Source organism: Ranitomeya imitator, chromosome 1, assembly GCF_032444005.1.
Source record: "Ranitomeya imitator isolate aRanImi1 chromosome 1, aRanImi1.pri, whole genome shotgun sequence".
Lineage (NCBI taxonomy): Eukaryota > Metazoa > Chordata > Amphibia > Anura > Dendrobatidae > Ranitomeya > Ranitomeya imitator.
In genome coordinates this window covers 91,190,911-91,215,241 of record NC_091282.1, presented here as the reverse complement: position 1 = coordinate 91,215,241, position 24,331 = coordinate 91,190,911, and the positions used below count along the sequence as shown (strand labels likewise).

Below are 24,331 nucleotides of genomic sequence, written 5' to 3'. Positions count from 1 at the left end.
GTGGTTGGGGATGAGGCTTTTCAAATGAGTGGCAACCTACTTAAACCGTACTCCAGTCGGGGTTGGACCGCACCAAAAGTATTTTTAATTATAGACTGTCCAGGGCCAGAAGAACTGTGGAGTGCGCCTTTGGAATCCTTGTCTCCAAATGGCGTATCTTAGGATCCGCTATAAATTTGAAAATTGAGACAGTGGATGAGGTGGTGAAGGCGTGTGTGGTTCTCCACAATTTTATTATTGATAAAGAGAGAGTCAACGTGGAACTCGATGAACCCATACCAAATCCATTGCCTGATTATCAAGATCATCCTCTGCGGACAACTGTGGAGATTGCTCATATGAGGGACCAATTTGCTGCATACTTTGTTTCAGATGTTGGCCGTGTTTCATGGCAAGATCAAATGGTTTAATTCATCTTGGTATTATGATACAATAAAAAAACTGTAATGTAAACACTGTTGAGTCCATGTCAGTTTACCAGCCTATGTAAGGTTATTTAAATGTTGTTATAATGTCCCCTGATTGTCTAGTGCGTTGTGTTTTGAAATAAAGTTCTTTCTTGTGCCTTTCCGTTTTCACAAAACAAATCTCCCATATGTTTTTCCATAGTAATCAAATTTTAAAATCCAATGTTATATAAACTAATGTGTGTCCCACAAAATTTATGTGAGCACCAGTACCCAAATGGACTGTGACAAAACAAAAAAATATTTCAGCCGTGTGTTCCATAGTTTTGACGTATAACATGATCGGCTCCCACCTTGTCAACCATTTTTAATCCTGCAGACTATTTGCATATGGAACCTGGCTTGACAAGGAGGGAGACGATCATGTTTGCAAAACTCTACAGAATTAACACTATTGCACTCAGGATGCTAGAATACGTCCTGAGTCAAATAGTGGCGACACTGTGAACATTGCTACCACCTCACCTGACCAATATTCTTAAGGTACCGTAATAAAACGATTATCCAACGATACCGACCAGCGATACGACCGGACCGAGATCGTTGTTTAGTCGTCGCGTGGTTGCTGGAGAGCTGTCACACAGACAGCTCTCCAGCGACAAAAAAAGAGCAAGTCCCCGTGTAATCTGGGTAAGCGCATGGCCGCACTCACGATGTTTTCCCTGTTTACCATTGTAAATGTAATTTAAAAAAATAAAAAAACCCTTACATTCCTGTGTGTGACACGTCCATCGCCGTCAGCTTCCCGTACTGTGCCAGCCCTAAAGCACAGCACAGCGTTTATTATTAACGGTGTGCTCTGCTTTACGGGCGGGAATCACAGTGTCAGTCACTGCGGAAAGATGACGGCGAGGGACGTGGTTGACACCTTTTTTTTTTTTTGGGGTATTGTTCACTTTTTTGAGTGTTTAAAACACTGCGCTAGTAACCCAATATTGCCTTGTTTACAGCAAAGACATCGCTGGATCGGTGTCAAACACGCCGATCCAACAATGACAGCGTGTGATCACTTACCCCAAAAAATTCCTAATCATTCGCTGACACCAAAAATCTCCCAGCAGGGGCCTAATCGTTGTACGATTTCAGAAAAGATAACGTTGGTTACTGACAAAAACCAACTATATCGTTACTGAAATCGTTGTGTGATGGTACATTTTAAAATTGACATATTGAGCAATGCTGTTTGTGTTTGTAACATCTCATAGTACAATGAGCGACAGCACTATAAAAAAATGAAAAAAAATATTGATAAAATATTGTCAGACATTGCACATCAGGTGTTACAAACACAAGATTTGTTTACGGCGCACGGTGTGATTTGGTGCAAACTTTATTATAGACAATAAAAACTCAGTATTTTTGAACAAAATAACAATTTTATTTGGGACACAAAAAAAAGAAATGGGAAATGTTATGGGGTATCTATATCTGCAATTAAGGGGGATTGATATACCCCACTTTTGGGGGGTGTTGAGGAGACCGAGGAGGAGGACGAGGGGGAGGAAGCAGCATACTCTATGACACTAGACGGGATGCCGACATCAATCCAGCCAGTTGACGGTGGCGAGACTGCCAAAGCAGGAGGTGAGGGAGGAGGAGGGACGACCAGTGTCCTTGGCTGGCTACTCCTGCTCCGGGTAGACCCAGGCTGAGTGCTTGGTGTACTCCGTGTAGACCCAGGCTGGGTACTTGGTGTGCTCCGGGTCGACCCAGGCTGTGTACTTAGGGTGGTTGTTTTGGGAGCAGCCATAGCCAAGGTTGTAGTGCTTGTCGTCTTCTTCTTTTTTTTACTCCTCTCTCCCTCTGGGTGTGGGTCGGCTTCCCGTCTGTGTGCACTTGAAGGCCTGGCAGGAGCAGAAATTTGGGACTCTGTTCTGTGGTGGCGGTGGCGGTGGCCCTCGGCACGCGGAGCTCTGTGGTGGTGCTCTGCAGCAGGAGTCGGAGTCATGGCAGCCAGCGATGGTACTGCGGGCACTGTAGTCGCTGACTGCATGACCCGAGCCTGCTGCAGAGCAGTGACATATGCGTTGTTGCAGCCCTGCATGACCGAAATTTGGAGTTCCGGCGTAAGATGTTCAACCATGCCCTTGTGAATGGCACTAAAAAAATGTTTGGCCGGCCTCGAGAGCTCCGATTCTATGTTTTCAAGACGCCGGTCGATATTGGACATTTTATCGCACAGCGCATTGAAACCATTCTGGAATACGGTGCTCAAATGTAAAAATTCGGGCAGGACCGCCCTGTCCGAGGCCCGCTGACGCTGTCGGGAAGACCCGAACTCGGCCAGGGGAACATCTGATGGACCGGCTGCCGGTTCGCCAGATTGTGGTGGTGCAGACCTGCTCTCGCTGTGGGATGGCTGCGACAGTTCAGATGGCGCTTCGCGAAGGACCGCTCCAGAGGGTCGGACAGTCTCGCGGGTGCTGCTGTGTGTTCTGTGAAAACATAAGGAAACCATTAGTATACTAAATATAACATTTCACATGCGTCATTAATTAACTTTACCGGCGGTATCCATTGCCGCCGTTAATATTAACCTATTTTTAATATTGACACTGCATATGACGCATCAATATTAAAAAAAAATGCATTTTATTTATTTAAAAATAGTCACCCATGGTTGCGGTTTGTAACGCCCGACAATTATGCTTAGCGTTGGAACTGCCATGACGTCACGGTCATGTGACCGAGACGTCATCACAGGTCCTGCGAGCTGAGCAACCATGGGAACATAACCTACCTTGCAGTACAAGGTATGCCGTGTCTATTATATTTTAAGTTTTTTTGTGTAAAAAAACTGGGATACACCTGGATGGGCAATATACTACTCCACTATGAAATATTGCCCGGGCATGGCCAATCTACTATCTTTCTGTGTTCTGTATACTTTGGATTTCAGGGAAAAAAATAGGAAGTCAAGCTCACCATTGCAGTAATCCCAGAAGGCTCGGAGCACGGAGCCGCTGTGTCAAGCGTGAGAAGACCAAAAATGAATTAAAAATTCGAGGTCACCGAGGCGTGACAAGTAAAAACTAAATACTTTATTCACTTCAATCAGAAGCAGAGGATGAAACATCAGCACAATACAATAAAAACACTATCTACGCGTTTCAGGTCTGATGTTCCCTGTCACCTGAAACGCGTAGATAGTGTCTATTGTATTTTGCTGATGTTTCATCCTCTGCTTATGATTGAAGTGAATAAAAGTATGTATTTTTTACTTTTCACGCCTCGGTGAGCTTGAATTTTTTTCTTCATTTCTATACTTCGTACTTGCCCCAAAAAATGGCTGGGCAATAAGCTACGTGGCTGGAATATAGTACGTGAATATGCATGTTGTAAAAACTAGGTGTGTGCATAGGTACTATACTTACTCTCTGCTGTCAAGGACCGGTCGCAAGAACTGCAAAATACGGTTGTATTTGTAGACAGAGGTCCTTGACACTGCAGCACCACTACGGATCTGTCCCTCCTTTTTCAGGCCCCTCTTGAAACGGTCCTTCATGGAGCGCCATCTGGTCTTCAATTGTTTAACTGTGTATAAATTTTAAAAAAAAATATAAGTTTTAGAGAAAATATTGAAAACGATTACGCAACCGTGTGCAATCCCAATAGAAGACATCACAGACTGTTGTGTAATCCTGGCATGTTGGCTCACAGCAGCATTTTGGAAATACTTCCGAAAATTAGCTTTGCCCGTGGGGGAAGCGCTGTCGAAGCCATCCCACAGCGATTGTGCCACCTCTATCCATAAACGGCGCAACACGCCCTGGTCCGCGTGCCGGGGGTCACGGCTGTCCCACAACGGGCCCCGTTCCTCTATGGATGCCACCATCAATATCCAGTGGGTCATCATGGGCCCGTTGTGAAACCTAGAATAAATGGAAAATATTAATGTTTGCAAGATAAAAATTGTTGTCCCTACCTCCTCCACCACCACCTACCACCTCCACCACCCCCCCTCCCACCACCCACCATACCCACAAAAACAAAAAACTAAAAGAAAAAAAAGGGATAGGTTTGACATAAATACTTACTCGCCGTCCTGCAACCACAGCTTGGTCCCTTGGTCTCTTGCTCCTGCTCCCTCTGTTCCTCCTGGCTCTCCTCCTCACTTCAAGAAGCCTGCAAAATAGTTTACAAAAAGTTGAGTGACCAATCTACAAATGACAGCGAATAGTAAGCAATAGTAGATCATGTACTCACCGGACTCCTCAGCGGTGGGGTGTGGCTTGAGTCACTGGCCATGACTAATGCAATTCTGAAATAAAGAACAAAATAACATTTATCCTATGCACAATACAGCGGAACATAGTAAAATATAAAAAAAAAAAAAAAAAAAAAAACATTTACATTTCAACCACAAAGAACATTGCACTCCAACTGAACTAACGCTGAGCAAACAACACTGCCACATTGATTAAAAGAAACAATGGCAGAGACAACTCAATGCCAGAGTAAACAAAAGCCTAAAGATAAGAAAACAAATACACAACAGACCCTATGTCTAATCCAAAAAGAGAGTTTTGTTAAAAAAAATGTACAGTATGCACGGAGCAACCCAAAAAACAAAATAGATTTTTGAAAGGAAAAAATTAACAACCCCCAAAAATTAAGGACAGAAACGGCAATCCTGGATACACCGCCATACTTTACAATAAAACCGACAGGGCCGGAGACAATAAAAGGCCACACAACGCCATACATCACAACCAGAAACATACAACAATGTCTTTACACAACCACAGTGCAGAACATAATACACAACTTGCAATAAAAATTATTACATTTAATAAAAGGGCGCAGAATCATTCTATACTACCATACTTTACAATAAAACCGACAGGGCCGGATACAATAAAAGGCCATACAACGCCATACATCACAACCAGAAACATACAACAATGTCTTTATATAACCACAGTGCAGAACATAATACACAACTTGCAATAAAAATTATTACATTTAATAAAAGGGCGCAGAATCATTCTATACTACCATACTTTACAATAAAACCCACAGGGCCGGAGACTATTAAACGCCATCATATAACGCAAGAATAAAACATCACAACTGAATACAAAAAAACACCACCAAACCAATAAATGGAAAAGAAAAATCTATCCTGGAAAGAACAATAATCAAGGCCGCAGACAATGAAACGCCATCCTATACAACGCCATACATCACAACCAGACTAAAAATACAACAATATCTTTAAACAACCACAGTGCAGAATATAATACACAACTTGCAAAAACAATTTAAAAATAAAACATGTAGAAAATGCACAGAATCATTCTATACTTACATCTCTGGACAGCAGATGACTAAAAGTAGAAGTCGTCTGGTGTGATGTCTTGCCTCTAGATGCTGCAGCAGAAGTGACAAACAATCCAACATTTTCTTTATATATGGGGGATGTTTATCACTGTTTTCACTGTCTAGACACTTTTTTGTTTAATTTTATTTAACGACGCATGCGTCGCACAACGCACGCACGACGCACACACGCGACGCAAGTGCGTTGTCAATTGGTTTCAATGGGAAATTGTAACGCAATGACGACGCACTAGCGACGTAAGTGCGACGCATGCGTTTTTTAGACGCTACAAAAATGCAACATGTAGCGTCTCCGACGCCACCCAGGTGCGGTGAAACGACGCATGCGTCGTGCGTTTTTCCAAAAACGCATGACAACGCATGCGTCCCCAATGATAAAGATAGGGGCGCATGACGCATGCGTTGTCGTGCGTCGGCAACGCTGCGTCGCATGACGCTAATGTGAACGTAGCCTAACTGGTGAACTGTGTGGACATGCAGTGAAACTATTTAAGGGCGATCTCTGCTCTGATTAATAGTTTTATATTCTGTTCTTTTATTTTGGAGCAGAATTCTCTAATTTGCCATTACTGAGTGGGTTTTCAATAGCAGACGGCCCCTTTAATTCACATGTACGCTTATTAACCAGTTGTTTTCTTTCCTTAACAGCATCTAAAATGCATTTAAAAAAGAAGCAACTTTGCAAAAATAGTTCAATAAAATACTATGTAAATTTTTACGTCCTAAAGAGCGTTTGCCAGCACAAAGTTCAAACCAAGCATAGGCGCTCCGTGCACCCTTGGTGTGGCTGAGCAGTTTCCCACCTTCTTGTTCTATTTACTCCATATTCTTCATTCTGGATTGACAGCTCTGGCTTTAAAGAGGGCAGACATAGATGGATATCTTTTGTATTTTTGCAGCCTTTTGATTTGATAATGCCTAATTTAGAGTTGATTCCATAAGGATTGGCTTCAAAGAAGTGACATGCACATTTCCTTTTTTCACAGTGCTTTTTTAACTCTGTCATGGCATGGTTTCAATCCGGTGACTTGTTGCTTCATGGTCAGTTGTTACATCTGCTGGGATGTTGCCCCGTTCTTCCCTGTCCAAGTGCTGATTGTTCCTATTGTCCGTATTCTCCCTTCTCGGTTTGCTCCACTCCAGGTTTTTTCATTTTCCCGTTTTGGTTTTCCCTATCATATTCTGGGTTGGGCTTTAGATATTATGACTTCACTGTGCTTCCTTGCTGGCTATACTTGTAGGTGGATTTATGCTAATGAGTTCCAGCCCTTCTACTAGGCACACATAATTTGTATTCTTGCTAAATGTCGGTTTGTCTACCTTCCCAGCACCTTTTCCTCTGACTACAGTTAGGGTTCTGGAAGGTTATTCTTGTTTCATTTATTTTTGGTTCTCCTTATTTTTCTGTCTCTCCTTTTATGAGCGTAATTTAAGTTTTCTCACCCTAGGTCTTAGTGTCCACCCTCACACTTTCCTCTCCCCTTGTTAGAAACAACTGGAAAAAAAACAATACAAGATGGAGCCCCGATCAATTGCAAACCCCAAAAATAGACCCCTAAAATATAACTTTTAATTAATCATGTTAAAACTCTGAAAAATACCTAAAATTAGTTTATGGTGTGTATTTGATTATGTACCAAGTCTGTAAGGGTCAACAAAGTATTGACAGGACGCAGTACAAGGGAACTATCAAACCCTAGAATTCCCTAAGCAATACCAGATGATCCATGTCTCGTGGATAAATAAATCCAAACACCATATAACATCCAGCATACAAAATGGTTATTACTTATCATGTGTAAGAAGCCTTAATTCCAATGAATCTTTGTTTGGATATATCTCTCCCTTGTTTTCTCTGTACATATCAGACATGGATCTTCTGGCCATGAGGCTGGTGATGTACATGAGATAAATGTTAGGATGCATTTTTATATATATTTATATATATATATATATATTCCATGATCCCTTAAAACTTTTGTGTATACTGCGATGACAAGGGATTATTCCTCTTTGGTTTAATATAAGCAGGGATCTGCTGATGAGATACTGTTGATATTTATATATGCACCCAGGGTTTTTATGTATGTGTATTTTACTACCTGCGCTGCAGGTGTTTAACAGAGCCCTGAGGGATATTCGACGTGGAGTGGGGGCACCATTTCGCAAACATTAGAGTGTCAACCTTCCCTGACAGGTAGGGACACCTTCGGGAATTCTAGTGTTTGATAGCTCCCTTGCACTGCATCCTTTCAATTTTGTGGTGACCCTTACAGATTTTGTATATACGCAAGTGCACACCTTTCACTAATTTTAGCTATTTTTGAGAGTTTTAACATAATTAAAAGTTATATCTTAGGGGGTCTATTTTTTTCTCTCCCCTTGTTAGCAGTGTGTAACGGCCTCTCATCTGATTCCTCAGGAGTTTTGAGAAACCCCTCGATGGCCTTTTAGGGAGTCAGGTTTGAGATGCTGTTTTCAGTTGTGAGGCTAGGAATTATCTAGTCTGCACAGGGACCAGTCGTTTGTGCGTGCGGCTTCTCTCTATAATAGGTCTTCCCTATGCCGTTTACCCTTATGTGAGTGGGTCACGTTCACAACACTCTAAATCAACTCCTCGTATGAACAGGAAAGTGCATTTCCTATTGATAGGAAGAGTTTTACAAGTGGTTTTTAAAAAGGATTTTTGCTGCAGATCCTCTCCAACTAACTGCTTAAAAAAAAACTCCATGTGATTAAAAAAAAACCTCCATATACCAAGTTATGTGGGAGGAGAACGTTGCCCATTCTCTTAATGCTAGTAGGGGACAAAATGGTGGCATGTAGGGATCTGAATATAGGATAGAGCTTGAGCTGTGGCTACCATAAAAATGCATATTTATGGCACCGTGTCATGTAAGCCTCTATATCAAATAAAGTTTGTACTTCCAAGTTGTTTTTTTTTTATTATTATTCTGTTCCCAAAATAGAAAATGTTCCCTGCTATTAATGGTGTTGTCTGATTGCCAACCCAGACTAAAAGCACACCGAAACATCCTGATAACACTGATTACTGAATACATTTCTTTAATTATAACAAGTCCTTCTTTTAATCACACTGAAGGGAATATCAATAGATTTTTTTACAAAAAAAACACTTATTGCTATTTGTAACGACTATGCCCCTGTTAAAATTGTCATTATGGTGGATAAAAAAAAGTTCTAAAACAAAGTGTGCCACTAATCAAGAGTCATATTCTCGGAGCTGGTGTCGTGAAGAGTCAGAGTGTTCTGGCTCTTAGGACACCCGTTTTGCATTGGTACATCCCACTTGCTAACTTGGCCAACTGGGGTGCCGCTAATGGCCAGAGCATCATCGTGGATACCCCATTTGGGACCACCTTCTAAGAGCCAGATTGCTACAGGAAGATATGTGGCCTTATACTTCTTGATCACCAGGATTTAGAGAAGCCAAATACACGTGATCATTTTATTGCCAGATTGTGACCTGCCGGATCGCTCCAGTATTTGCTGTGTGAGCCCGAAGTCGCTACTCAATGTAAGTCTATGAGAGCCAGAGCTAGGCCTAGACGAGCCTCTCATAGACTTCCACTGAGAGTTTGTGACCATTATCTCTGACTACCGGACAATCAGACGTTGCTGTCACTAGATGGCAGATCTGGACTGGAGCGGCGCCGGTAGAGCTGAAGATGGCTACTGAGTATAACGCTAGGGGCAGGGAACGTAGATTAGTAGCACCACTCTAGCGCTGAAATAGGGTTTTAAACAGCCTCATATGACTGTAATTATTTCTATATATTTTTTTATCTTTCTTTTTTGAATATTCTGTACAAAATTGTTGACATCTATTTATCCAAGTTTTTATATCTTCAATATCTACAGTGTGAAACAACGTTTTCTAGTGCCACCCAGATAGTTAAGTTATAATCTCGGATAACAAGAATTGTTCTACTTGTCATCACAAGACTATTGTGTCTGGATTTACTGTAATTTGTGTTTCTTGTTATTGGTTTGTTTCATGGTCTTTTATGCCTCAGTGAACATTCCAAAGTTTTGCCGTGCTTCCTGACTGCCCCGCCCCAGTAAACTTTCAGGAAGTTTGGAAGCTGGAGATAACAGCGTCAGTCCTGATATTTGTAGTGTTAGCACAAGGGTAGGAGTATACTGTGACAAAATAATAAAATCACATCCTGTCACTTATGTGGCATACATGGTCAGAAACAAATACATCAGTGAATTATTAATGGCTCAGTGCTTAGCATTGTTGCGTTGCAGCACTGGGGTTCTTCTGGGTTCCCATCAAGAACAACATCTACAAGGAGTTTGTATGTTCTCCCCGTGTTTTGGGTGGGTTTCTTCTGGGTTCTCCTGTTTCCTCCCACACTCCAAAGACGTACTGATAGGGAATCTAGATTGTGAGCCCCAATGGAGACAGTGTTGATAATGTATGTGGAATATGTCATACTATATATATAAATAGTGAGTATGGGAAAAGTTGCATTACTGTCAGTCGGTGCTGGAGGCGCAGTTACAGCCGCCACTAACCTTGTCCAATACATTGGTACGGGGAACCTTTATCTAGAGGAAAATTGACATGCTGCAGTCTGGAAAGTTGTGCCGCATGTCCATCTCCACACGGAAGCCACGGGCATCTCTGGACGCATAGTGGAGATGGGATTTCTTGAAATCCCATCCACTATGCTGTAACATCTGGATGCTGCAGATATACGCAACATCCAACCCGCAGCGTTTACTGACCTTGGAAGCGTACCCTCAATGCGGATGTTGGGCAGGTTCAAAATGCTATTAATCTACAGGGTAACCCCATGTATGCAGGTTAATTACGGTACTTTTTTTTTCACGTGACAGGTTCCCTTTAAACTGTTTTTTCAAGATCAGATATTTTCATCTCTTAGGCTTGCCGTAAAATTTATAAAATCAGCTGTACTTACACTCCAGCTGCTGTCACCGGCAGCAGTAACGGGGGGCCAGCGCTGGGGAAGGGGAAGTTAAGTAAGGCAGACTTTAATAATCTTCCATAGATAAAGAGGTGAAAAAATTTGATGACTGAAAAAACTTATCTGAAGTTAAGACGGGGCCATTTGTAATGGATGGGTCCACTAATACATAAGGACAAGGGCATAGCCACTAAGTGTATGCAGGTTGCCCAGTAGCTATCAGTAGGTGACCAAAGCCCTCTCAATGACAGTCAAGAATTGTTTGAAAACTCAAGGTGTTGAAGAGACGCAGGAGTATTAACCCGGGGGGTGTCAGAACTAACGGGGGGTGAAATCCCACTGTGTGCTTGTACATTTGCATGTATTTCATTCACTCCTTTTTGACCACATACACTTCTTTGAAATCTTTGGAATTCCGTTCAGATATTCAGGTCGAAGTTCATACTTTTTTTTCTAGGCTCACTGTGGGTTCATTATATCTTAATTTGTTAGTTTCTGTTAAGGTGTAACATCTTTTCTGCTACTTGTCCCTTTTGTTCCTGCTTTGGCCACTAGGCGGCGCCGAACCTTTGTTGCAGGTGAGGCTTAACTTCATCAGTCTTGTTTAATTCCTGGGACTTTTGGTGTCGCTAGATCAGGGAGCTATGGAATTAATTGTCTGGTTTTTGATTACTCTTCCTGAGAGTCTTTGGCGGTTCTGCCTGCTATTTAAAACCCTTGGTATCTGACTTCCACTGCCAGTTAATTCGTTTTTGCTATTTCGATAGTGTTTTTTTTTTCTGATTCCTCATGTTTACTGACCTTGGCGTGAATTTTGACCATCCTCTTATTTAACGATTCTATTTCTGACGTAATCTCTTGGCTAAGATCTTGCTTGGTGATACTTCCTGACTGTGATTTGCTACTCCAGATGACATCCCTTCCGTGGAAGCATTCCACTGGACTCCATTATAAGACCAGATTTCTGTACAGATGTTAAAGGGTGAAGCTTGGGGTTCCTCTGGAATCTGTCAGACGGAGTGGCTTAAGCCAAGTCTGTCCAAGGCAGGCTGTTTGAGTCTTGTCTCGGGACTTTTTTTTAGGTTGGTGTGCAGTTATGATCTGTACTTCTTGGAGATCTCGGAAGGTGTGTTGCCATCAAGTTCTTTACCCAGTTGCACACTTAAATTTCCCTTCTGGGAGTGCCAAACCTCAACTTTGGAACCTGATGGATACTTGGGTGGCAGGTAAAAGCCAGTAGAAAGACTAAGTGTGCCTATGCTCGGAGAAAGGAGGCCATACGTCTCCTTGCAAGGCTTTTATCTCAGAGGGTTGAAATAGGGCCCTTTCCTTTTAGAGAGGGTTTTCAGTACATCGGAAGTGATTAAATGCATTACTAAACCTACTCAGCATTGTATGTAGATAATTGCTGTATTGAACTTTTAAAATTGTGTCTAAAGGTGAATCTACGCTCTTGGTGAGTGCTTACATTTTGGCCCTTGTGAGCTGAGCTCTGCGGTCATATCATAAAGCTGTTTATGTTCTTTTAAGTGTGTGTATAAGAGAAATCTGTCTGACAACCTGTCAAATGAATGGCAAAGTTCCAAAGCAGACAAGACTACAGAAGTACCAAACCATGGTCAAACATCGGAAACACTTTTTAATAAACCTTTAAACCATCAAAATGTATAATTTGCGGAACCTTTTTTAAGTAATTTTTCTTTTTTTTTTTTGGTCTGGTGGTATTTGTTGACACTTTTGGGACAAATTTTTCAATTTGGAGTATGTGCAAAATAAAAACTGCTCTTGAAACATTTTTTTGTGACTGTTTAAAGGTAATGGTAATGTGTTCTGCTAAAATGTAAAATTAATTTCAGGAAAAATTGTCAGATGTACTCTGTGATGGCCCGCAGGTTGAGTTCAATAAGTGTTTGCTCTGGCCCTGTGACTTAAGTCTATCAGAATCAGGAAGCTGAAAAAAACGGAAAAAAAACACTAGAAACTAGATTTTAAAAAGTCACAAGTTCAAGAATGAATCAAACATTAAGGCTGTGATTCTTCAAAGTAATTTTGCGAAAAATCTAGCGTAAATTGCTTTTGAAAAGTTGCAAAAATTGTGCGCAACTCAGAGTTGTACAAAATTTGTGCCAGCTTTTTAAGTTTTCAGTTTTACCCTGCTCTGGTAAAATGGTCAAAAATGGGGCAGAACGTGGGCGTGACAGAGGCGTGACGCCACAGCTCATCTAATTCATGAGGATCTGTGACATTACTTAGGGACTGGAGTAAGATTTCTGGTATGATGCACGTCACTTGTCAGACTCTTCAGATTCATTAAGAGGCACGTTCCAGAAGTGGGCCGTACCTGTACTATGTAGTGATAGCATGTTCTGTAGATATAGCCACAAATGTGTAATTGTTTTCGTTTATGGTAGAGTGGAGCAAAAATATTTGCTCTGCCCTGTTCTGGTGTCCAGTCCTCCATGGCAGATGGAGCAGGGCAGTCTTCACTTCTGTGCCAGCATCCTCGGACTGGCATCCTAGACACCTCATGCACTTACAAGGCCTTGCTGCCGTCACTTGAGGCCTAGGTAACAGTCTCGATGTCGTGAGGGCAAATAAATGCCCTTACAAGGCCTTGCTGCCGTGACTTGAGGCCTAGGTATTAGTCTCGATGTCGTGAGGGCAAATAAATGTAAGACGTGCCATGATACTTGGCCGAGGATGCCAGGCCCAAAAGTGAAGGCTATCATGGAGGACCAGACTAGACAATGAAGCAGGGCAATGTGAATCTTATTGCTTAACTCTACCCAGTAGTCAAATTTAGTAATGGTTTCTATGGTTTGATAAGTATCTGCCTGTCGTGTTTCATACATTTGCTTCATACGTGGCAACATATTCCATAAGTATTTCAGAATGGGATATTTGTGGCCCATTCAGAGCAAAGTCTTCAGCTGGTTGGTTTTGCTGTGACTTCTAGGACTACAATAGCTGTAAGGCCTCAACCTCTCCTCCTGATGTGGAAATGCTATTGACAGAAGGCGGTGAGGTCATTCTATAGGGGGAGTGTAGGAGAGAACAGCAAACCAGCCAGGGAAGACCGGGACCGTATAGGAAACTCCCTGGTCATTGTACAGAACTGACCTGGCGCCCCCTGCTGGTCATGTGCTCCTAATCATATGAGGAAAGGAAACAACAGACACATAATGCAGCTATGCTAAATCAAAGATTGTCCTCACTCGTCACATTTTATGGAGGAAGACAAGGCTGCAGAAAAAAAAACCTCAGCAACTAAAAGCACACACAGCCGAATGCATTGCACAGTGTCATTATCGATGACAGTATTTGCTCACCGAGGCCAAGGGGCATGCACTGTTTGGTTAAATCCCTGCTCTTTAGTACTTGGGATAAAACGCAGATGACAGAAAACATTGTAGGAGAGATACTGAATGGCTGGGGAATATAACTACTGGGATTCCTGGACTCGGAACTGGCTGTGATCTCAGGTTATATTTTATGTGATTTTTTTTTATATATCGCGGAGGCTTTTCCTCCTTAACCTAAACATTGAGAAGTCTATTTCTTCATAAATATCCCTGCGGGCTGAGCTCAGGTTACTGAATCTGGAGAGGAGCATGGAAAGTGAGCGGTATTTATCGCCATGCATTAGGAATTATAGACGGAAAGAGCTCACTGGTGTCTGCTCCCAATTAAGGCAGTTTACTTTTTCTATCTTTTTTTTTAAATTAAATAAGTGAAGGGAAAGGATGTTTTGAAATTGGCTATTATGTAATTCTTATGTAAGGGGAGATGTCTTGTTTTCCGTTTTTACTCATATTAAATTATAGTGTTTATATATACACTCTATGTAGTACATGTATGTACAGTATATGTGTGTATATGTATATATATTTATATATATATATACATATACACACACACATATCCATACATGTACAACAATTTTGAGTTTTTACTGATCGTAAAGCATTTATATCTGTAACATATACATATATATATATATATATATATATATATTTATATATATATATACATATATGTGTGTTACAGATATATAAATGCTTTAAGATCAGTAAAAACTCAAAACTTAGGTCTAAGGGGTAATGTTTCTCCTTGTGGAGAGTAACAAGCCAAGCCTGGAATGTCAGAGTGAGGAGACTTATAAGCCATGCATGCTCCTCTGGGAAATTAAAATATGCAGTGAAGACAATTTGAATATTTAAGCAAGACTTAGGAAATTTTTGTAATTATTCATGTTTTGTTTTTATTTTAATAAATATATATATATTTATTATGCTATTTCATCTTTTGTAAACTTCTCCTTCCACAACATTGCGACATTCTAAAATATTCCCTAGGGATTCTGTGAGACTGAAGGGTAATTACACATTAATGAGTCACTGCTTCCTATCAGGGTATTTAAAACTACAGTCTATTTGGCTATTTCTTACCAAGGTCCAATTTTTGCGAAAGATGGTTGACAACCAATATGGTCACCCTCGTCAAGGCCCAAACACACATGGGCTTTCGAGAGTTGGTTGCAAATTATGATGGTGCAAGCAAAAGTAGAGGGGCCCCGTTGATTATTATGGACAGGGGCGGACATGGAGAGAAGTGGGTCCCTGTATATGGTCCCTTTGCAGTCCAGTAGCTCATCATAATTCCCCCGTTATGTGTCTGTGACGTATGCTGCTTTGGAGATCGAAGTGTGCCTCCTTACCTCTTGGGCCCCAGCTGCACATGAGAAACCAATAAGTATATCCGTCTGACTTTCATCATGCGGCCGTTTTTAGAACAGAAGAATAAACGCAACTGGATCGCCCTCCTGTTGGGCAGTGGGGTACTCGGTACCGGGTCCTTCGGTTTTCAATGGGGATGTCATGGTGGCTGACACGGTCCGTGGCCCTAGGGGACGTCTGTTAATAAATGGGGGAAAGGTCTTTAAAGGGGAAATGTTCGTGACGCCACCTGTGGTATTCGGTCAGGGTGACCGACGCTGCTTAGGGGTCCGCTGAGGTGATGTTATGGCAGCTAGATGGTATACCTTACCACAGGTGAAGTATGTCCCCAGGGCTTCCCAGAGTGTAGATGATGGATAGTGTGAGGCGCAGTAAAGAACGAGGACACAAGGTTGCAGTCTCTTTACCTTTACTGAAGGCTTCAGTGTCCACAGTCCAGAGCACCAGACCACAGGACAGGCAGAGTCCGGCTGATCCGAAGGCAAATCCAGAGTGCCCTTATCCAGGTGGAAATCAGTAGCCTTCCTCTAGCACCTGAGTGTTGTAGTTCCTCCCTGCTGAGCTTCTCCGTGAGGTCCTCACAGCTATCGTAGCTGTAATGTCTCTTTCTCTCTGTCCCCCTGATGGATAGGATAGGACAAACCCATATGACTGATGACCTGAGGCTTTTTAAAGGGACCCTACGACGCCCCAGCCCCCACAAGTTGCCACCATGCCTCCTGGGTATAAGGACGGGAATTAACTGTCCTGCCAGTCTCTGAAGTAAAGCATAGAGATCCTTACTCCCTCGGTGTTCTGGCTACCGGCTTCTGCGCCTCAGAGGGAGGCAGCCTATTGCAGGGCAGAACTCCCTCTGGATTCCTCTCCTTGTGCTATGACTTCATTTCTCACTCTCAGCAACGCAATTCCCTTAGTGTCCTTTCTTAGGATGCTGCCGCACGTGGGGAAGGCGCAGCTCCGTGAACCCTCATTCTCCACAGACCTCAGTCTGCATCTGGCTCCCTGTCACTCCAGCCAGCTTCTCTCTCTGACTTCCTTACCAGACTCCCAGTTTTACCTAATTATGAGGAGTGCCCTAATAGATAGAAGCATGGCTCCCCTTGGCGGCCTGGAGTGTGAAGTGTGTTGTGTGGTTTATGATACCTGGTAAGGTGATCTCCTTTATTGCCTTCAGACATAACATCACTCCCCCTGGTGGGAGAATAACATTACTGCAACGACCCGGACCCTGGGGCGCTGCACAACATATAGAACTTTGTTTTCCGTTCTAAAACAACTGACATGTACCGGAAACCCAGACGGACCCCATAATAGTCAATGGACTCCTCAGCTCCAATTCTCATCAGCAAATGGGTCTGTTTTGGTAATAAATTCCATTTGTCTGTTCCCAAAAGGACATGAGAACTGAGCCTTAATATGCAAGGATTTCAATTTGAAACTCCTGGGACCCAAATGCAAAAACATTTCCCCAAGCCATGTACCATTTTATCTAGTAGAGAGATCTTTTAGTCCCCTGAAGCACCGCGACATGGGGGCCCGCATTACAATCCAGTGGGTAACCTTCAACGTACGGATTAAAAAGTTACCCATCTTCACAAAAGACCTAAAATTTACTGGACTTGCCCCAAATGCCCAAAAAACGAGAACATGGCATGTAGACAAGTTATTGTAAATTCTATATATTAGAGCATATCCATTACAGAAATTTCATTTGTGTATCACAGCAGTTTTTTTTTTTTTTTTTACAAAAACCCTTCTATAATGTGCATCAGGTCTCACAGACTGCAAAGTGTTGTGGAATTTAAGTCCATTTTGCCAAAATAAAAACTGGCAGACACAAAGAAACCATCCATACAAATGGCAGTGTGAGTAAAACCTCATGTATAACAATAAATAGAAACAAGTTTCCCCAACGCAAGAGTAAAGTGAATGTGATTAGTTGAGCGGGAATGTCATTTCTAGAAGAAGACATATACTAATGGCATCATCAGTGGATCCAATATACAGGTCGAAATGATTCAACCCTCATTACAGATTACGGTAGTTTTTTTTAGCAAAATTGCCAAACTTTCTGATGTTTCCAATAAACCAAAGAAAAATATTTTAAATATCTCAACATAAAATTTCACTTTTAGGTAAAATTCCCAGGATGATTTTTTTTTTCGGAGAATTTTTGACACTGCGTATTTTCACTGCTATATTTATAGAAATCTCATGCCCTCTTTCCTTTTTTAATGCTATGTAAATTGACCTACCGTGCCATTTTTAAATCCACAATATGGCAATTTTTTTTAAAGGGTATGTTCAGTTTTATGTTCTGATTTTCTCCAAAGCACTGCATTAGATGTGGAACTTTCCTAGTAAAAAAAAGAACTCTCATTTTTAGTGAGTTTCTGCTGGACAAAATGCTGGGGTATGCACTCATAAACGCATTTAACCTATTTTACCTAATAGGTGCAGAAATGCTGCACAAAATTTGCAACATCCAAAACTCACCAAACTATCCTTGTGGGAACATAGTTTTACCGCATACTGTAGTCTCAGAATGATTTGACCCCCTGAATAAAATCCCCAGAAGAGCACACTTTTGCAAATCAGGTCTTTTCTCATGCACACATGATATAAGTGATATGGATTTTTAGTTACATCAAATACCTGGACTGGCTAGGGGTTTGACTGTGACTTTTGATTTGCATGTTAGAAATATGTGTAAGTCAAAAGAGTGGTCCAAAAAGTTGAGTGAGACCACTACCTTACACAAAAAAGGAAAAGGATGCGAAAAGATAGCAAAGCATTGTATTTTCCTTGAGATACAAATGGAAGAACAGTCTGCCAGTTGTGGTTAGACTACACGGTCATGACAGAAACAGGAGGCCATCGACGGCTGGCACCAGATTCCTGTGGCAAGGGTTGGTGGCAGCAAGTACTGAGGTTTCAGTTTGTACAGTAGGTCACATACTAAACACTGTAGGTCTCCATGCTTGAGCTTCATGATGTCCCCCTCTGATGACCCAAAAGCACCAGAAAAGACAACTCCTATATGTTCAGAACTATATAAATGAGCCACAGAAGTTTTTTTTTTTTCTGTGGAGCGATTAAACAAAACTGAAACTTTCCAAAACTTTGGATCAGTGGTATGTCCATATGAGATGGAATGAAGCATATGCTGAAATGAACACCCTGCCTGCAGTTAAGCATGGCGGTGGCTTGGTGTTGGCTTACTGATGCCTGCAATAAAGCATGCTGGTGGCTAGGTGATGCCCAATGTGAAGCATGATGGTGGCTCAATGATGCCTGCAGTGAAGCCTTGTTATGATTCAGTGACGCCTGCAGTAAAGCATGCTGGTGGCTTTGTGGTGCCTGCAGTGAAGCATTGTAGTGGCTCGGTGATGCCTGCAGTAAAGCATGCGGTCAGCTGGGTGATGTCTGCAGTGAAGTATGGTGGTGTTTCAGTGAATCCTGCAGTGAATGGCAATGGCTCATTGACATTCTAGGGCTGCTTTGCTTACTCTGGCAAGGGAAACCTGCAGGGTATAAAGGGCAAGATGGATTAAATCAATTATCAGGAAATCTCTGGAGAAAACCTCATACCTTCAGAGAGATAGCTGAATCTTGGTTGTCATTGGACCTTATGACAGACCCGACTATCTCTCATAGATACCCGCAACCCGGTCCCAGGTGCAACAAACAAACCTCTTAGCGCTTTCATGCACTAGAGAAAATACTTGGGGTGACATCACAGAGACAAGCCATCTTGTATAATAGTTGGTGAATACAAAGGTGAGCGTTGACATAGTAGAAAGGAATCTGGCACATTTTCAAGATTAGCAGATGTATTAGACAATTAGAGCATGCAAAAAAGTCCAGACCTCCCACCAGGAGCATCCTCCCGACGCATGTTTCGCCGGTGGCCTTTACTTGGGAAGTGGCTGTGATTGTTGGGACCAGATGTTTATTCAGTGATCGGCCAGTCACCAGGAGGAATATAACTAAACTAGATGGTGGCCCGATTCTAACGCATCGGGTATGCTAGAATATGCATGTCCCCATAGTATATGGACAATGATGATTCCAGAATTCGTGGCAGACTGTGCCCGTCGCTGATTGGTCGAGGCAACCTTTATGACATCGTCGCCATGGCAACCATTATGACATCTACTGTCGATACTGTGCCTGTCGCTGATTGGTCGAGGCGAATTTGCGGCAGACTGTGCCCGTCGCTGATTGGTCGAGGCAACCTTTATGACATAATCGTCGGCATGCTGTGCCCATCGCTGATTGGTCGAGGCTTGGCGGCCTCAACCAATCAGAGACGCGGGATTTCCAGGACAGACAGACGGAAAAACCCTTAGACAATTATATATATAGATGACAGAAGCCATTTACCCTATGTGGGTAATGAGGTCCAGTGGATATCTGCATCCAGGGACTTGACTCAGACAGAGCGTGTACTCTGGACCGGATATGACGCCGCACCGGAAGTGCCTTGTGCTCCCCTGTGGAATGCAAATGTTATGAAAGGGTCCGGAAGGGTAAGCTGCTCCATAGTTCAGCGCCAATGCCGGGAATATTATTATTTCTCATTCAAGAAAAGCTGCATAAATAAATGTTAATGTTGCATATAGGAAAAATCATACATAAACGATAAGAATGTGAAAGGATGGATGTGCACACATATAAATATATAGCCAAAAAAAACTAGTGTATTGTGTGTATTGCATTATTTAGAAGAAATCCATAAGGGTAGTGACCGTGCATTGTATGGTGAATAAACCTATAGGGTGTGTTACCTATATATGGTGTGTGAGGGAGAGGGGCATAAATGATGAACATATAGGAGCGAGTGCCAATATTATTGATAGAAAATATATCTAGTAAAGGGATATAATAAATAAAAAAAAATAATATAAATAATTGTGCACAGGAGGAGATAGCATGCAGCATTACATATGTGTTGAACATTTTTCAAAAAAACTAATTTGCAAGAGGGTTGAATAATGTTGATTGCAGCTACATTTCAAAGTGTCGTTTTGTGTGTTCAGTTTCGATGGATGTTGCTGATTGCTATGTTATTGGGTACTGCGCCTTTAAAGAAGCAAACCATTGCATTCTTCTACCACCCACCTTTGCGTATCCTCTTCCTCCCACCACTTGCACAGCGGCGATCTGATGCGGTGCCTCACAATGCCTCTCCTTTCTTGTCGTCTGGAGTCACGCTGCCCATTAGTCCATAGTGGCATTGAATACTGTAATGTGTGAGTCCAATGTAAACACAGTTTAGATGTAATCGTTGATACAGACTATGTTAATCTTTCCTTGAAAGCTGTGCTGTGACTCACCGAACGGAATCATTGCCACTCGTAAACTCGTTTTATTGGCACAATGAAATGTATCTGATAACATCCATTCGCGTACCGGCAGCTGTAAAGAGATGTAAAGCGTCGTGCAGTGTGCTGGGGACTGCATGACATCTATACTAGGCTTTGACGTTAGTAGGTTTTTATGTTTATTAGTTCTGTGTACTAATAGCTCCAACTTTGTAAATAAAATAAATAAATAATAATAATGTTCTGAAATGCATCATCAAATGTGATGGCAAGAATGGTGCCAAGTTCATAAAAATGCATATCTGCAGAGATTAAATTGGTGCAATCTGGACCTAATACTGTAAAAATGTTCCCCATGCTGGAACCCACCCTGTAATAACGTACTCTCTTTTGGCCCATATCATGTAATAATGCCCCTCATCCTGGCCCCAATACGGTAGTAGTGTTCCCTATATTGACCCCCATTCTGTAATAATGTCCCCCATCCTGTATTAATGTCCCCTATCCTAGATCCGATCCTGTAATAAAGTACTCTGATTTTGCCCCTATACTGTAATAATGTTTTTCGACCTGGCCCTTTTAATAATGTGCCTCATCCTGGCCCCCATAATAATGTCCCTCATTGTGGCCCCTTTAACCGTGTCCCTCATTTTGACCCCCTCAATAATGTCACTCATCCTGGCCCATTTAGTAATGTCCCTCGTCCTGGCCCCTTTAATAATGTCTCTTATCCTGGCCCCCATAATATTGTCCCTCATCCTAGCCCCCATAATAATTTCCATCACCCTGACCCCTTTAATAATGTCCCTCATCCTGGCCCATTTAATAATGTCCCTCATCCTAGCCCCCATAATAATGTCCCCATCCTGGCCCCCATAATAATGTCCCCAATCCTAGCCCCCATAATAATGTCCCCAATCCTAGCTCCCATAATAATGTCCCTCATCCTAGCCCCCATAATAATGTCCCCCATCCTGGCCACCATTATAATGTCTGTCATCTTAGCCCCCATAATAATGTCCCCATACTAGCTCCCATAATAATGTCCCCATCTTGGCTCCATAATAATGTCCCCATCCTGGCCCCATAATAATGTCCCCAATCCTAGCCCCATAATAATGTCCCCATCCTAGCCCCCATAATAATGTCCCCAATCCTAGCCCCATAATAATGTCCCTCATCCTAGCCCCCATAATAATGTCCCCCATCCTGGCCACCATTATAATGTCCGTCATCTTAGCCCCCATAATAATGTCCCCATACTAGCTCCCATAATAATGTCCCCATCCTGGCCCCATAATAATGTCCCCATCCTTGCCCCATAATAATGTCCCCAATCCTAGCCCCATAATAATGTTCCCATCCTAGCCTTAATAATAATGTCCCCATCCTGGCCCCCATAATAATGTCCCTCATCCTAGCCCCCTTAATAATGTACCCATTCTGGCCCCCACAATAATGTCCCTCGTTCTGGCCCCTTTCTTTATAGGGAACCTGTCACCCTCAAAATCGAAGATGAGCTAAACCCACCGGCATCAGGGGCTTATCTACAGCATTCTGTAATGCTGTAGATAAGCCCCATGTAGCCTGAAAGATGAGAAAAAGAGGTTAGATTATACTCACCCAGGGGCGGTCCCGCTCCGCTCCGGTCCGATGGGCGTCGTGGTCCGGTCCAGCGCCTCCCATCTTCTTATGAAGACGCCGGGAAAGGTCAGAGAGGCCCGGCGCCTGCGCACTGCAGTACTTTGCTCTGCCCTCAACAGGGCAGACAAAGTACGCCTGCGCCGGAGCATGAAGACAAGAAGAGGCAGCAGCCACAGCGTGAAGACAAGGGAGGCCCCAGACCGGACCGCCCGCCCAGGTGAGTATAATCTAACCTCTTTTTCTCACATCGTACAGAATGCTGTAGATAAGCCCCTGATGCCGGTGGGCTTAGCTCATCTTCGATTTTGGGGGTGACAGGTTCCCTTTAATGATTCCTGTTTTGGCACTCTTCTTCTCCTACATAATTAAAAAATATGATTCTTCCTACCTCAACGCGCAGCATCCTCTCCAGCTCCATAGCCGCTGTAGTGAGGCAGGGTGGCACATGACAGGGATGCGAGTGTCAGGTGCCAGCCTTGTTGTATGGCAGCCTGTCTAGCCATTATAGTTCAGGAATTCGGTGGATCTATGTACCACAATACATTTCTGCTGAATGTGAATCTGAGGACACATATTCAGGTGAAAAATGCGCTGGCGTCAGTGGGCCCCTGTCTCCAATGGCCCAATCACAGTCGTACGCTCAGCGACCACGATAGTTATGCCCCTGAGCGGCTCTGACTCTGTACTTGCTTCACACACTCGCTGCCATTATAGTCTCTAAGCCTTACAAATTTACTGATTTATTGGGATTCCTTCAATTTTGCATTAGCTATGTATACAGCTTCTATGCAGACACATGCGACTCTATTGTTATCGACTGAAGACAAACCATATGTGTAGTCATATATTGCAGTTGTGGGTTGCTTTCTGTTAAATGCCCTTTGGCTAAAGTACAAATAATAGTCAAATGGAAGACAAATGTAGAGTAACAGATGACTGCAGGATCAGACTACACGCAGGACTTATTTGTAGTCTGTAACCATGGAAACACATAAGTCTGTTAGGAGCTGTATACACAAAAGTAGTTTTGTCAAGACTGTTTGCTTAACTTTTTATTTTTGATGCATTAGAACAAGATAAAGTGTTTTTATTGCAATCTGCGTTTTCATCACCTACTTTAGCTCAGATTTCTCAAATTCTCATTTGCATATTTTGGTGTTTCTCCTTTGTAACTGTGTTAATGGCTGGCATTTCAGCTTTGAAATGGTGTTGATAAAGATATTTAAGTGAGAAAAACAACCCATCGCCTGTTATTGGGCAGCAAACATTTTCTTATGCAAGAAAACACCTATACCATGTACCCGCATGTATTAGGCTATTTAAGAAATGCAAGACAAATATCTGAGATAAAACTTAATTTTTATTAATAAATCTAATATATATATAGAGAGAGACAATATTAGTAAAGTGAAAAAAATGAGATCACAACAATGCAAACAAATAAGATGGGAAAACACCTGGATAAAATGAACATCCAGCGATTCCTATCCCAATCCAATAGAAGGCAGTAAAACCTCAAGATCAAAACTAAATAAAAATGTATGTACTGTCAATGAGAAAACATATAGCAAATGGGGTAATAAGGTAAAGCTAAGGGATATAAGGTACCAATCGTCACTTCACACTGTTATGCCAGTGTAGTAATTCACTCGGACAAATAGGTAATACAATAAAGCCTGCAACTGACCCTGCCGGTTATACTAGAGAGCCTGTACAGACTAGAGTTCCTGACCACACAGTCTTTAGTGGTTACTGCGTGAGCTGAGATAGCCATAACCTCAGGCTAGACAATGGCATCTCAGACCTATGCTATCTAAAGAACCGGAGGGCAGAGCAGAGTGCAAATTACCTATAGA

The 24,331-nt window shown here is 42.3% G+C and overlaps 1 protein-coding gene across 4 annotated transcripts in view; it reads left to right on the top strand.

Annotated features, from left to right (window-relative positions):
- Positions 1–24,331, top strand: part of GHR (growth hormone receptor) — a 439,024-nt gene that overhangs the window by 258,186 nt on the left and 156,507 nt on the right. Inside the window, exon 1 of one of the 4 annotated variants that reach the window (XM_069748862.1) lies at positions 14,161–14,250. The exons of the other annotated variants lie outside the window; for them this stretch is intronic. The gene's annotated coding sequence lies outside the window, so the exon portion shown is untranslated. Of the gene's footprint in view, positions 1–14,160; positions 14,251–24,331 lie in introns of those variants that run through there. 4 annotated transcript variants of the gene reach the window in all.